Below are 14,472 nucleotides of genomic sequence, written 5' to 3'. Positions count from 1 at the left end.
TAATGCCCTCATGGTTAAAGTGGCCGAGGTGTACACCTTTTTTCCCCACCTTTCTAAAGATCTGGAATCTCTCTCTGAAGGTAATGGGTTTTTAGCAGTAGAGGCCTTAATTCCCTTGGGACCCTGTGAAATAGTTTCTGGGTCAACAGTATGGCTTTTATATAGGAACTGGTGAGAATCAGGAACCCGGTAATACTTGTCTGGTTTAACAGGAGCTGGAGGCAAAGAATCAGGATTAAGGCTGGCTTCTGTGTACACATCATCCAATATATCTAAAACAGGAGGGATAGCCAGAGGCCTATGCTGGGGGAGCAGAAGAAATTCCCTGAGCCTTTTCTTGGAATCTGAGTAATCTTGGCCTTCCCAGTGAAAGTGTTCCCTCAATGTATGCAGGGTTTCCCCAAAAGAGAAGTTCTCAGGGGGGGAGACCGAGGGAATAGACTCCTCTGCATCAGAGTCTTCGAATGGATAATAGGCACAATCCTGGTCCTCAGATAGTTCTGAGGTGATAGAAGCTTGATCTGAGGAAGGGTAGTCTTCCTCTAATCTGGGCCTTTTGTCAGAGGGGGCTTGAGAACCCCTGATAAGAATAATCAAATCCTCAGCCATTTTAAGCATCTGTTTTTTAGGCATGGTGCCTTGAGAGGGTTTCTGAGGAACCTGTTTTTTGGTTTTCATGGCTGTTTTAGATTTAGTGAAGGCTTTAATAGAGAAGGAGGAAGGCCTGAAGACCCCTTGAGAAATGGCAGGCCTGTCTAAATTCTGAGTTTCCCCGCCAGAAGTGGCGTCGGTATCTGTAGTAGGAATGGGGGCCGAGGAGCCTGCGACCTCGGGTACTGAAGACACCGGTAATGCATTGTCATCGGTACTCAGGGGCTGCGTAGATGCCTCGCTGAGTACCGGAGAACCGGTAGTCGGCCTTAGCGTGGTATCAGTAGGTGGTGCGGACCTCGTATGCCGGTCCTTATCTTTGCGTTTTTAGCTCAAAACTGGAGTAGGAGTATCCGACGACATAATATAATTAAATCTTTTGCCAAAAAAGTGAAGGGCGAACTCCGCCTGACGCTTAATAGTGCGTTTGTTGAATCTAGCACAAAAACGGCAGGTCGAGATGTCGTGGTCTGCGCCTAAGCAAGGTATACAGTAAGAGTGGAAATCCTTATGCGGTATTTGCTTCCCACATGAAATGCAATTATTAACTTTGTCTGACATCGGTCTGAGGCAAGAAAAGTTTCCCCAACGGGGTACTTAGCTTTCAAGAAGATTTCGGCTGAAATACTTTCGTAAATCTCAGGAGCTGGCCGACCGGCACTTGCGAAATGCTTCTGCTTCGGGCACCGCGCAGCAAGAAAGACTGAAGAAAATGGCGTTGGCTGCCTATTTTATACCCCTTCCGCACTGATGTCAGGGAGGAAGCGACAACAACCAACGCCGGACCTAGACTTTGGAATTCGGCCGACCGAGGACCCGCCTGACGGCAGGATAACCCATCTGCTATGACTGCAGCTGTATGCACGATGAACATCTTCTTACTGTTTATCACACTAACTTTTTGTCCTCCTATACTTGAATCATTATGCTCCAACAACTTTCCCTGCTGCACTTGAATCAATGCATCCCTCTTCAACCCCCTCTTAAACAACACTTCTCATCTTTCTCTTTCTCTACACCCCCATCCACCACTCTAACCCTCTCATGCATCTCCTGTATACCTAAATTATAAACCTAGATACACCAATTTGGAACAGGCAGCTTAAACAGCACTAATGCTACACCATGCTCTCGGTCATATGCTATTACTACTGTCCTCCTAATGTAACACTAACATCTTCCATCCCCCTCCTGCATAATTTTATAATTTACTTATATCTCTTGAACTCTTTACAAACCTATACAATAATAAAATCTCCCGTCCTACATAATTTTATAACTTACTTCGTTACATTCTTTGACCTCTCTGCAAACCTTTCTTAACTGAAATGTAAGAAAACTAAACTTCTTTATGTTTCTCTTTCTGTAGTATCAATCCATTTACTTCCTGCAAGATTTTACAGCTACAAGAACCATACATACCTACAATTGTTGATGTAAATACTTTACTGCAAATACCTTTTGTGTAATTATGTCTATTTTTTTCTCTGAGAAATGTAAGTATTGTTTTTTCTGAGAACTGTCTTAAATTCACTTAATACAAATGTACTGTGATGGAGCTTTTCTTATCGGGGATCCGCTGAAAATGGGATCTGCCCAGTCGGACATTCCCAGTTAACAAAGACAAACAAAGTCCTGAAGAATTTTGTGAAGGAAAGTGGCATGAATTACAAAAATTAAAGTAAGGGTGGATGTGGATACCTTGCCTGCAGAATGCTTTGTGAGCACTCTAGCAACAGCAGATATCCCAAAAGGCAAAGAAGAAAACAAAAGTACAACCCAAAGGTACAGAATCTTAATAATTTTCTAAGAAGAGGTTGGACTGGAATGTGTAGATAAATATCGAAGTCCAAGGTAGCCATAAAAGGTTTTGGGGGGAAAATCAAAGGAAAACGTCTTTGAAGAGTTAATCAAACATTTTGGAATGTTCAAAAAGGTGTTGAGGATAGACACGTGTCCTGGATTTGTCTAAGTACCTTCTTTTCTTGGGACTAGAAAAAAAATCTGGATTAGAAACACTTTTGTCTCTGATTAGATAAACAGATTTTATTACACTCTGAGGCAAAGTTCTGACAAGACTGGGTGAGCTAGAAGCTACTGGTTCAGAAGTATATGTGGAAGTGAATGTTGAAAAGGAGAGATTTGTATTGAAGATTGTATCCTTTCTGAATAATTCTCCAAAAACAAGTGTCTGTTGTGATCTTTTTAGGAAGACTGTAGGTGGGAAAGCTAAGGTGGAACAGAGGTGTTGTATTTAAAAGTTAATCCTGGAAGAGGCCTTTTGCTCCCTTGAAATCAGATTTAGAATTGTCCTGCCATGTCTCTTTAAATTTTTTTTTTTTTGCCTTTTTACTATTATTTATTTTTCAAATCTCGACAGAAGTTGGAATCAAAAATGAAGTCCTTAACTAAAGAAGCATCTAAAAGATTAGTTTTTACATTTTCAGGTACAGACTGTAGTCTTAGCCAGGAGTACAATGTCAGCACAGAAACAATGGTAGACCTGGAAGAAGCATCTGCCACATCAAATGCACACTTAACAGAATGGTGTGCAACTTGAGAGGTGGAAGAAATCATATTTTGCATTGTAGTGTTGTCATGCATATTAGATATACATTTATTAATGTTGTCTAAATAGATAATCTACCTTAACTTGTATGTCTGGTAATAAACAGCACAAAAGGCTGAGGCAGCTGACGTATATACATCCCCCCATAACTATACATAGCTCAATTACCTCTGTCACTACTGAGAGCACTGGAAGATAGGAGGAGCTCAGAATGTTTGCCAGAACCTGTGAAAACAACTGCTTGGTCAAAAAATTGGATTTCTGTACAAGTACTTGTGCATGTCAGTGACTTTGTAATACCTTTCACACTTTTTTGGGTGACGGTGTTGTGACTCAGGAGTTGAAAAAGCTGACAGGAAAGTGTCTTGAAAACCTTCAGGAACAGGAGGGACAGGAGAAGGCTTGGGCATTCACATATACAAGATGTTGCAATATCTCTTTTGGGATTCAGACAGCTGCTTACCCTCTCAACTGAAATATTTCATCACCTTTTGAATGGCTTGTCTGAAGGACAGTCTCCGCCAAACAGAGTCACAGGATAAGGTGTCATTATGCTCAGATGCACATCTGGAAGGGGAATGAATCTCAAAGTCATATTCTGGTTCACAGGAAAAATCTTCCTTAGAAGATGCATCTTTTTTTTTCTTTTATGTGGGGAGATGGAGTGGAAGCAAAACACTGGGAGAGTTTAAGAGCCATAAGGGCTTTGAACAACAGCTGTGAAAAATCCTGCCACTGCTGATGAGGATCTTTGGGAACAGGAGTGGCTGGACTAGAAAGATGGTTATTTATTTATTTTTTCTTTCTTTTTAGCAGTTTCCAAGGAAACCACATGAGAAGGGCATGACCCCAAACATACTGCAATCAAATGAGGGACATCTTCCTATACTAAGATTTGAAGAACACCATCTGATCCTTCTGAAATTACAAGCCCGGAGACCACCTTCAAGGCCTTAGCAGCTGTCTGAATGATTGGACAGCACATGCTTTTATGATGTTTTGTGTCATCCTCCAGCAGGGTCACTCCAGAGGGAGCAGGCCCAGATGTCAGATGTTCCACAGACTTCTCCACTACCTTAACAGATGCATCCAACTCCAACCTGAAGAAGGAAGCAAAAGTAGCACAGCTGTCCTTCTGCCTCTTAGCTTTATTTTTTGGCTGTGAGGAGAGTACGGTGTGGAAGCTTTGGATGACATAAGGGCCTCATGCTAAAGCATTTAGACATGTGTTTTCCAAGTCAATATTCAGAAAAGAAAGGTACTTCTCAAGGTTTTGGGGAAGAAAGCCTGATAAATAGAGAAGCCCCTGACATACTCTGGCCTAAGGCAGAAAGAACACTGACAATGCGTGTCTTTGCATGCAATCTACATACACTGGAGGTGTTTTCCTCTTTGATGACATGAGCACAATTCCAGTATGAAAATATGAAAAAAGGAAGCTTCCTGATAGGGTACTTGGCTTTTCCTCTCAGTGCAAAATGTATCATTTTGAATGGCTGGCAGGCTAAGCTACAGGTTACAAGCTTGCTTCCTGGACTATCAACAATAAAGTTCTAAGGATTTTCACACTCATGTCCCAGCACACAGACCTTGTACTAGGTCTAAGATCAAATGTTTGTAATGTGAGGAAGTAATGTCTAAGCTTTGGCATACTTCCCAGACATACAGTACCCTTGCAGGATACATTCCATCTATCAGCATTACTGCAACAGTGATCTAATGAGGAACATCTGAGTCTGATTCCCTCAAGCTTCATTTTACATACTTATGATTTTGAGTAGGTCACTCAAGGCCGGGGTATCCAGAGTCATACCTTAAACAGGTTTTTCTTGTGCTAGCTGGTCTTGCTTATTTAACAAAGGCTGACATTCCCCTAAGGTGACCATACAGGGTAAATGTTGCTTGTAAACTCCAGTTTAGTAAACAAAATAACATAACATTGCAGCACTGGTTACCATTACTGACATTTTCATAATCCCCATTGTGCACTCCATTTAAGAAGTGCCTTCTAGTTGTTTTTACTTTTTCCTGGAAGAGTTTATTTTTTTTTAATTAGTGGAACAAAACATATGGATTTGAATACAGTTCTGTCTTTAGAGTGGTGGAACTGAGAATGCAGTAAATGACTGTGCTGCTTATAAAGATCGACCTGCTGCCATAGAGTATACAGACTGTACCAGCTAATCTGACTCTGACCAAGTTAGATGCAAACCACTCAGGTGGTGATTCTGGTGTAATCTTCAAGTTCAAAGTTTTATGATGAATGAAGGGGCAAATGGGCAGGAAGAAGGGGTGGGGGTTACTGCATTGTAGTAAGCTACATTAAATAGAAGGAGCGTGGTGGGAAAGTGTTCAAGGAAAAACAGAAATTAGAGCAAGCATGCAACAGATAACTGTCTACACATCTATCAAGTGAGTGCTGGGAAAAGCTATTGGAGAATGTGGTCTAAGAGTTGAACTTTTCAGGGAAGGTATATACATTTCCTGTGGCTCCTGCAATGGGTATGAATTGCCAGTGAGTTTCTGCAGAAGTGCAAGTGGAAGATGGGAATGATGGAAGGTGTGGAAGTGAGGAGTCAGATGCATTTCATACCACATGGTAATGTCAGTGAAGTATGGAAGACAGTGTGGAATATTTTGAACAGGGGCAATGAAGAATGTAGAAAGAGCTACATACAGTGTGGACATTTAGGTTAAACAGGGAGGGAGAAGAAAAGACTGGGAAAGGAAAGTGGTGTGGAAGACAGGAGAAAACTAGGATGGATTTAACACAAAGGACAAGGGGCAAGTTGTTAAATTACTGGACAGATGTAACAGATTAATCAAAATAAAAAGGGAGATTAGTAAAAATAAAAAAGGGAGGCTAATATGGTCTAAAGTGCTCCTTCAGACACAAGGATGGATGGGTTGCAGCACAATCATGTGAATGCACTCTTTGGAATTGTCCTGATTTAGGCCACTCAAATCATGAACAGGCCTGAGGTCCATTGTCTTTTTTGGCACTAAAAAGAACCAGGAGTAAAGCCTATTTTGCCCTGATCTAGCCTAACCTCATGGATTCCTGTTATTCAAGCATCCTTGGACTGTCTGTTTTGACTTCAGTTTTTTGACAGGATGGGACATAAGAAGAGGGAGACCTTGGCTTAGAAATGGTCATAGCTGGGATGGAATAGCCCCTGGATACAATGTCTCGGATCTACCTGTCATGGAAGATAGCCCTCCATACCAACAGGTTGAGGGATACACAACCACTAACTGCCATCAGAGGAAGTGGTCAGGAAAGGACTGTGGCAGTGGACTGTTGTCACATGAAGAGACCACTGTAGCTCTGGTTATATTATCAAAAATAATTTATTGAGTGAGCTCCACTATTCTGGTAGACATTGTGTTCACTGTGTCCCTTAACAAAACCTTGGAAGTTATTTTGTTGGAAGCCTCAAAACCATAATTGTTGCAGGCTCTGAAGAATCTAAGAAAATGAATGTCAAGGACCTTGGATTTTCAGCTTAACCTTTGTGAGTAACTTACCTTTAGACTCTTATTTTTTGTAATTTGGCTTTTACAGGCTGTCTAAAGAGTAGGGTTCCATCAAAGAGGCATTCATAAAGTCAGCCTCTGAATTTCTGGCAAATCCTATTAAGTGAAGCCAAGATTGTTGACAGTAATTAGTCACTGTAGTGCTTGCCTCACTGGCTGAACAATCTACAGATTTGTAAATCAAGTGGATGACTTGATCAGCCAAAGAAGCAAGGTTTGACAGTTGGGATTGCATTTCACCCATGTTCTGAGTCAACCCTTTCAGAATGAGGGCAGACTGATTAATTAGCATTCTCTAGAATCTTAAGATGCACAATGCTTTCAGGGAAGATGACGAAGGGCTAAAACACTTGCTTACATAGTCTGCCTGGTGCCCATAATTCCTTGCTGGGAGGAATGTCAGCCAAGACACAAGTCTGTCCTTCACAGGAGTCAAGTCAATTATGGAATCCACCACATACGGTTCTCAACCAGCTGGGCCAATGTTTGGCATGGTTCATAGACATTTACTAAGCATACAGTTCAGGAAATATTAAGCAGCCTAGTCCAAGTTCCTAAATGCCCCAAAGCATTGTCTGGTTAAACAACTTGCTTAGGGTCACAGTAGGTACAGTGGATATAAGAAGTGTACACACCCCTGTTAAAATGCCAGGTTTCTATGATATAATAAAATGAGACCAAAATAAATAATTTCAAAACTTTTCTCACCTTTAATGTAACCTATAACCTGTACAATTCAAATGAAAAAGAAACAAATCTGTTAGGGGAAAAATATAAAAAACATACAATAAGCTAACTGCATAAGTGTACACACCCTTAAATTAATACTTTGTTGAAGCACCTTTTGCTTTAATTACATATATATATATATATATATATATATATATATATATATATATATATATATATATATTGGGAGTTCCTCCACATGGTACGTGCAAAAAAAAAAAAAAAAAAATTGTGAAAATTGCCAAAAGTGGTTTCCATCAAGTTATTTTTGACCAAATGGCATTGAATATAAATTTGTTCAATAATTAGCTGGAGAAGCCAAACAAGAGGACCACTTGGGAGAAACTGAGTCAGGAGATGTGCCTAGGGGCCCATTTTGCATTCACCTTGCTGAGGTCCAGTATTTCTCCAAAACTGATCATCAGATAGTATGCAGAGATTATCAGATTCCCGGTCACAGTCTACATCAAAAGTGGAAGCCTCTTTGGAAGAGTCGATGTACTTCCACTTGCACTTAGACTTGCATCTGACCTCAGAGAAGGAAATAAGGGGGAAGACCAAGGGACAGATAACCAAAACATCAATCCAGTGCCTCCCCCCAAGGTTGTCTGTGGTAGACTGGAAGGGGTGGGAAAGTAGAAGCAGTAAATAAATGTCATTCATGGACAAATAACTATCACTGAGGGGGTGGCTTATGCAAAGAGGGATGCATTTTTGGCATCTGAATTGGCACTTTCCTCAAGCCACAGAATGAAGTCCCTGATCCCAAAGAACTAACACCTTCACATCAACCATCTCTGGAAATCGAATAACTATCCCTAAAGGGGCAGTAACCAATGATGGCCCTTGGAGATCAATACATGACCTCAAGGGAGCCACCAGCCTTAATGGAATAGAGATTGATAGCCCTTCATCTTGATCAACATGAAGGTATCAACCATAACTGAGCCACTGATGTTGGTGCTGCTGCTGCTGATATATTCCAGGGGTTTGGAACTTGAAACCAACCCTAGAACAGGATAGTTCAGACAAGTGTCAGAAAGGGTAGACAATGAAAGTTATCTCCAGTCCACAAGGTTAGTAGTAGAAGACACATGGGTCCAAATCTCTACGTAATGCTGAAAATGTCTGCCACACCCTTTTAAAGTCCAACTGCACTAAAACAGATCTGCAGAACTAGACAGATATTGAAAAGGAAGGACAACTGAAATGGAGATGGGACAGATGAAATGTCAAATGTCAGATGAAACAGGGAAGGGATGGGGAGGAATTCTCTTAAGGGGTGCTATCCCTTCAATATGTTTAAGCTCAACAGGAGCAGGTTCCACAACAGTCTCAGAGAAAGAAGGCTTAAACACAGTATGGGGCAGTAGGGTGTTTCAGCTTCTCAGAAACTGGACACTGTCTATTAACTACACAACCTCTTTAGTTAGATCTCGGAAAGACACCTAGATTTTATAATGGGGAGCTCTAGAAAGAATCTAAGGAGGGGATAAGGACTGAATTTTCCTAATGCTAATCTGGTTTTCCTCTCTTTTAAAAGAGGAGGGTTTGTAGGCAGCACAGCTTCTTCACAGCACTTCACACATTGTGCTCTTATCCTGACAGACATTTTGCCCCACATTTACAGTTCTTGAAGGTCTGAAGATTTTGCCTTTTCTACATAGCAAACAGTAAAATTTCCACAGGACAAAGAACAAACAGCATCAAAAGTGAAGTGAAGTTAAGCCGGACGGCACAACTGATGAAACAATTATGCAAGAAGCAACAAAATGGAACAAACTGATCTGTGTCAATGTCAAACAACCTAAAGGAGTCAATCTCACAGGAAATCAGCAAGAAATCATTTCCAACACGCTCCAACAGCAAATGGTGACCTGTGGTTGTTTCACTATGTGACCATCTTTAACATACAGCTAAAGAGATGTGGAGATCGGTCTTCATGCATACAGCACTGTGTGGAACAGAAAGAAGCTAATATAGTTTGTGATACTTTCAGGTGCAGGACTAAAGCCCGTCTGTCATAGCTCTATAAGCGATAGACATGAAACTCCGTATTTCAAAACTGTCTTTACTGCATCACAGTTAAAGCTATGCAACAAACCAGTCCTACAAAAATGTCAAATTTTTCACACATTCTGAGGATCATTAATTACTAGAGATCTCACTTTACTGACAAACTTAGGTATTGACTGCACAAAGTTGCAAAAACTACTTAACCACAACTAGGTGAAACTAAGTATTTATTTATTTATCAAGAACAATAATAACGCGTGTCAGGCGGTAATAGCGTGTCCGTAACCACAAATAATATTTTTTTTTTAAAGTCACAAACTCATAAACGGGTACTTGCACACATAGGCTTCACTTATATCCAAAAATAAAAAAAATCAAGATAAGATAAATATAAAACAACGATTATTATAAAACAACGAGCGTTTATTCAGGTACAGTTAGCGCTTTCATTTCACACTCCTTGGCTTCATATCACAGTCTCTTTATACATACAGTCAATTAATCCCCATTACAAAACATTTAATCCCTAAGCAAAAGGCTATTAAAATAATATACAAAGATAAAAAAAAAATATAATGATAAAAAAATTATAATTATAAATGCAGCAAAGTAGCATATCTTATAGCTTATATCTAAATATCTATTTATAAAAGGCATAAACTATATGATATTAAACATATAATAATATAATACAGTATTTACATGGAATATCATATTATTTTGTTTATATTTTTATATAAATATTTTATAAGATAATGCATGTATAAAACATAAAGAGATATCCATCATATAAAAACTATTTCATGCTCGCATTTCATCATTTTTTTTTTTTTAATCTTTTTCTTTATCCTTTTATAATAAGCTGTTCTTATCATTAAGACCGGGTGGGCTATCTGCTCTAGCGTAAAAAGATATCTGCTTTCTTCTAAGTAAGATTATTCTCTAAGTTCCCTCTTCTAAGATAGAAAATCGTGTGTAAAGCACCTACATGAAAAGGTATTGTGTGTAATGCATCTGCCTAGAATTTGTGTTCTAAGACTGTTTCCTCTATGATTTGCCTAAAATATGCATTGCCTGTTCTGTTTATCAATAATATGATTTAGATATTACCTCTTTCAATATAGAGCACCACTGTTGCATCTTTCAAACAAGAGCATGATACGGCCATCTTGTTGGGCCAAATATACAATTTAAAAGAATTTCAATCAGTAGATGCTGGGAAAGAATGAAATTTTTCAATATACTTGGCTACATGGAATAGTTCATATTAATTAGGGTTGTGGGGGTTGTTCATCATTCTCTATGGGATTTATTGGATTCCTTGTTCAGGTTCTTTTTATTCTTATATTTGAACCTAGGTCTATAATCCTAGGTCTTTTGATGTATATTTCACTGCCTCCAGTATATCATCCATAACAATGATATGCCTTCTTTGCACATAGATACAGCATAGTTCTCTTCATATTCTCCATGTAAGTACTTCTATTTGCACTATAATAACCACTTATGCTTATAATTCTTAATACTAGCAGATACGGGATAGCTTCATAAAACATTAATTCAACAATTATAACTCAGATTTCAACTCTATCATAGGACCTTTCACTTAATTCAAGCTGTGGTAGGATAGCTTTCTAAATCCTCCCTCCCTATCCATCTACCTAATGGCAAGCCTCTCTGGGAATCCATCTAGCTCATCCTAAAACCCTGAATGGAACATTGTGCTACTATGAGCTGTCATGGAGTGTTCCAATGCTACATTGGCAATGTGTACATCCCTGTGAAACAATCTCTTCTTGAACCAAAAACAACCTGTGTAACAATCCAAAAGCTGAACCAAATGTTCACAACCTAGAAAAAACCTTAAAAGTCCTCGATCCAAAAAAAAAACAAAATTTCTCTCCTTATAGAGATTCCATCTCCAAACCAAAAACGAAGACATCACAACTTCTAAACTCCTTCAACATCGATCTTCTTCCCTCAATAAGAAAAAGTTGGCACAATCTGAACCTCTTATAGAAGAAAGCTGTAGTTAAAAATTGGCACAAAAGCCCATAGCATCATTCATTCATAGGCCAAAACAACTATCAAAAATAAGAGACAATTTTTCAAGAGATGTAACTGGATCCACCAACCTACTATCCAAATATCAAATCTTCAAGTAATTATTTAAAACCCATGTTCCAAATCCTCCATCGTATATATATCAAGATAAGCTATTAACATCAAATGTTCATTTAATATAGCAAACTCCCTCCAACTCCTTAATATTCATTGCATAGCTATTAACAAAAAGTAACAAAAATATAACAGACAGCAGGGATTCTCTTCTACAGGGTATTCATAGTATTCATGGGCAAAATGGGATTGTTCCGGCAGCCAACACAGTCTTTTGGGTCTTGTCTCAGTCTCTTGGAAGCCATTCGAACCTTTAAATGCAGGAGTCACTTTCTTCAAATTGGTTCTATGGGTCCACTCTCAAATAATTCTTTTCTTGTGGCTATTTCAATCATTTCTCTAATAAATCATCAATCATACATAGCTCTCAAATATTTCATAGTATTCTTTTTCCAATCATTAATTACTGTGTTCACATCAATCATACACATTCTCTAATTCTTTCATTACCAAGTGATCATTTTGGAATTTACATTTGGATCCTTGGTATAACATGTTAACACAGTTACATTAATATATCTTCTAATATATAACTGTCACAAGTTTTGTTGTTTTTCCTATTATAAGTTATCTATTGTCTTTCTTCCAGTTATCTAAATACTTATACAATTCATTTTTAAGGGGAAGTGGAAAGGTTTCTAAAGTTTACTTAGCGGCTTTGTCTATCATTATAATACTTAGAAGGTTTGCAACTCAATCGTTACATCCATGCATCTAACTACACCATGTAATTCGAGGGCGTATGTGTGCTAGTATAACCTGTGGCCCTGTTTCACTGCTACACTTCATTTACAATTCATACTCTAGCACACTGGACATTTAATATTCCCACAAACTCCAGGATTTCTTCCCAACAATTTTCTCTTTTCTGACTTCAATTTTCTTTAACCATCTTCTTCCACTCTCTGCATTCGGGGTCTACTCAACTGTCTCGGGACAAATTGTCTTGATGTTCTTCTTGAGTCCTCCACAGTGAGTGAGGAGTCTGGTAAGGGAAGTCCTCTGTATCCGACCATAATGTTTAAAACTGTTTTACTCCTGGACAGTCCTCCTATTGAATTGGGGTGTCAATATTGTCAGGGGTAATTAACTCATAATGTTTACCATACCACCAAACACTGTCTATTACACCTATTAACTGTAACTGTTTTATTGAATTAAGGAACCCAAAGCCAATCAAATCCTTGTAGTATTTACTAAACCAAATAACATAAGACTGAAAAGACATAGTAACTAAAATCACATTCTACTAGTAATAACGTTGTTGACATAGACCAAAGAAAAGCCTGCCATTATTTTATGTTACCATCATAATATACAAACGGCATGAAGTACTGTTAAGGGATTCTGTGGTTAGCATGAAATTAATCAAGAGATAGACCCTATAGATGTAAGATATGTTAAGGGAAGCCTAGAAAGAGGAGATATTGAGAAAAAAGAACCCCAAGACTGAGAATGAATAAAGAGATTGTGTAGGTGTGGAAATGTAACCCCTAGGTCAGAATATGAAATAAAAGAACTTCCAGAAAGAAAGGTAAAATTTGCATAAATTTCATGAAAGAGAGAGAATGAGGACCCATACCACCATGACATTTATTGAAAGAACCAGGTTAGTTCGTGCAATATTGCCCATTCGAACAGAAATTTGAATATAGAATGGAAAAGTTAAACAATATTTTAAACCAAACAGGAATGTTAAAGGCAGAATAATTGCATTAAACAGGAAGCAGTATAGTTCTAACAATTTTTAGGCGAACAGGGAATTTAGAGAACTTAAGAAGAGGAACATTGGAATCAATTTACTTTCAAACAGGGGGGAGATGGTTTCACGCCTGAGAGAATAGAAGCAGGCCCACTTTTTAATTTTTTACTTTCTCAAACTACATTACACATGCAATACAAATATGGGGAAATTGGAACATGAGAATTTTTACTTTTAAGCTAGAATATTAAAAACATTCATATAGAGCAGATATAATTATAAAATAATGATATAAATAAGATATATATACAAATGTATTTAAAAATTTTATATTGATATTTTATATTATATAATACTGACATAAAAAATAACAATATATATATATAATGGATAGATACTTATTGTTATATACATGTATTTATATATTTTATACAATAAGTTATATAAATAATTATAATATAAATATATATATAGATGTGTACTTATGAAGCAAATTAATTGTTTTTTTTGGATTTAGACTGTTGCCTTATATTTTGAGCATGATATTTTTATTAATAGATGATAAATGATGCTACTTTGCTGGTTTTATAATGTTTGTTATCATTATAAGGAATTTTAATTGATATGGTAATCTTTTATTAGCCTATTTTGGAGGGCAAAGCTAACTTGGTGCTAGAGGGTTAATTGAATTGATTTTACTTTAAAAATTTATTTATTTATGCTACGGTTAGAAAAGGTATAAGCATACTGGACAGGGTAGACTGGAATGGAATGGAAGAAAATGACAAACAATGACCCCATGAGAGTTGCTCATGCATTCATTGCACACCCTAAAGCATCACCTCATTCAACCCCCAACAGAAGAAGCAGAATTCTGAAAATACACAGCTCCGCTGAACCAACCTTGGTAAATGTAATGGTCTCACTAAATACATAAACAGTCTTCAAACTGCAATAGCTTCTTTAAAACCTCTGCAGACGCAAGGATACTCAAACTAGCTAAGCAACTGACTTCAAGCCTAAAATACTGAAATTTCTCATGACAGTTACAAAAAACATGGCATGCAACAACAAAAATGATAAAACTAAA

At 38.0% G+C, this 14,472-nt stretch overlaps 1 protein-coding gene across 7 annotated transcripts in view; it reads right to left on the bottom strand.

Moving 5' to 3' along the window:
- Positions 1-14,472, bottom strand: part of RUBCN (rubicon autophagy regulator) — a 2,564,006-nt gene that overhangs the window by 1,832,873 nt on the left and 716,661 nt on the right. The window lies entirely within an intron of this gene.

Source organism: Protopterus annectens, chromosome 4.part1 (assembly GCF_019279795.1).
Source record: "Protopterus annectens isolate FY-2018-M chromosome 4.part1, PAN1.0, whole genome shotgun sequence".
In the NCBI taxonomy this organism is placed as follows: Eukaryota; Metazoa; Chordata; order Ceratodontiformes; family Protopteridae; genus Protopterus; species Protopterus annectens.
This window is presented reverse-complemented; position numbering and strand designations above follow the sequence as displayed.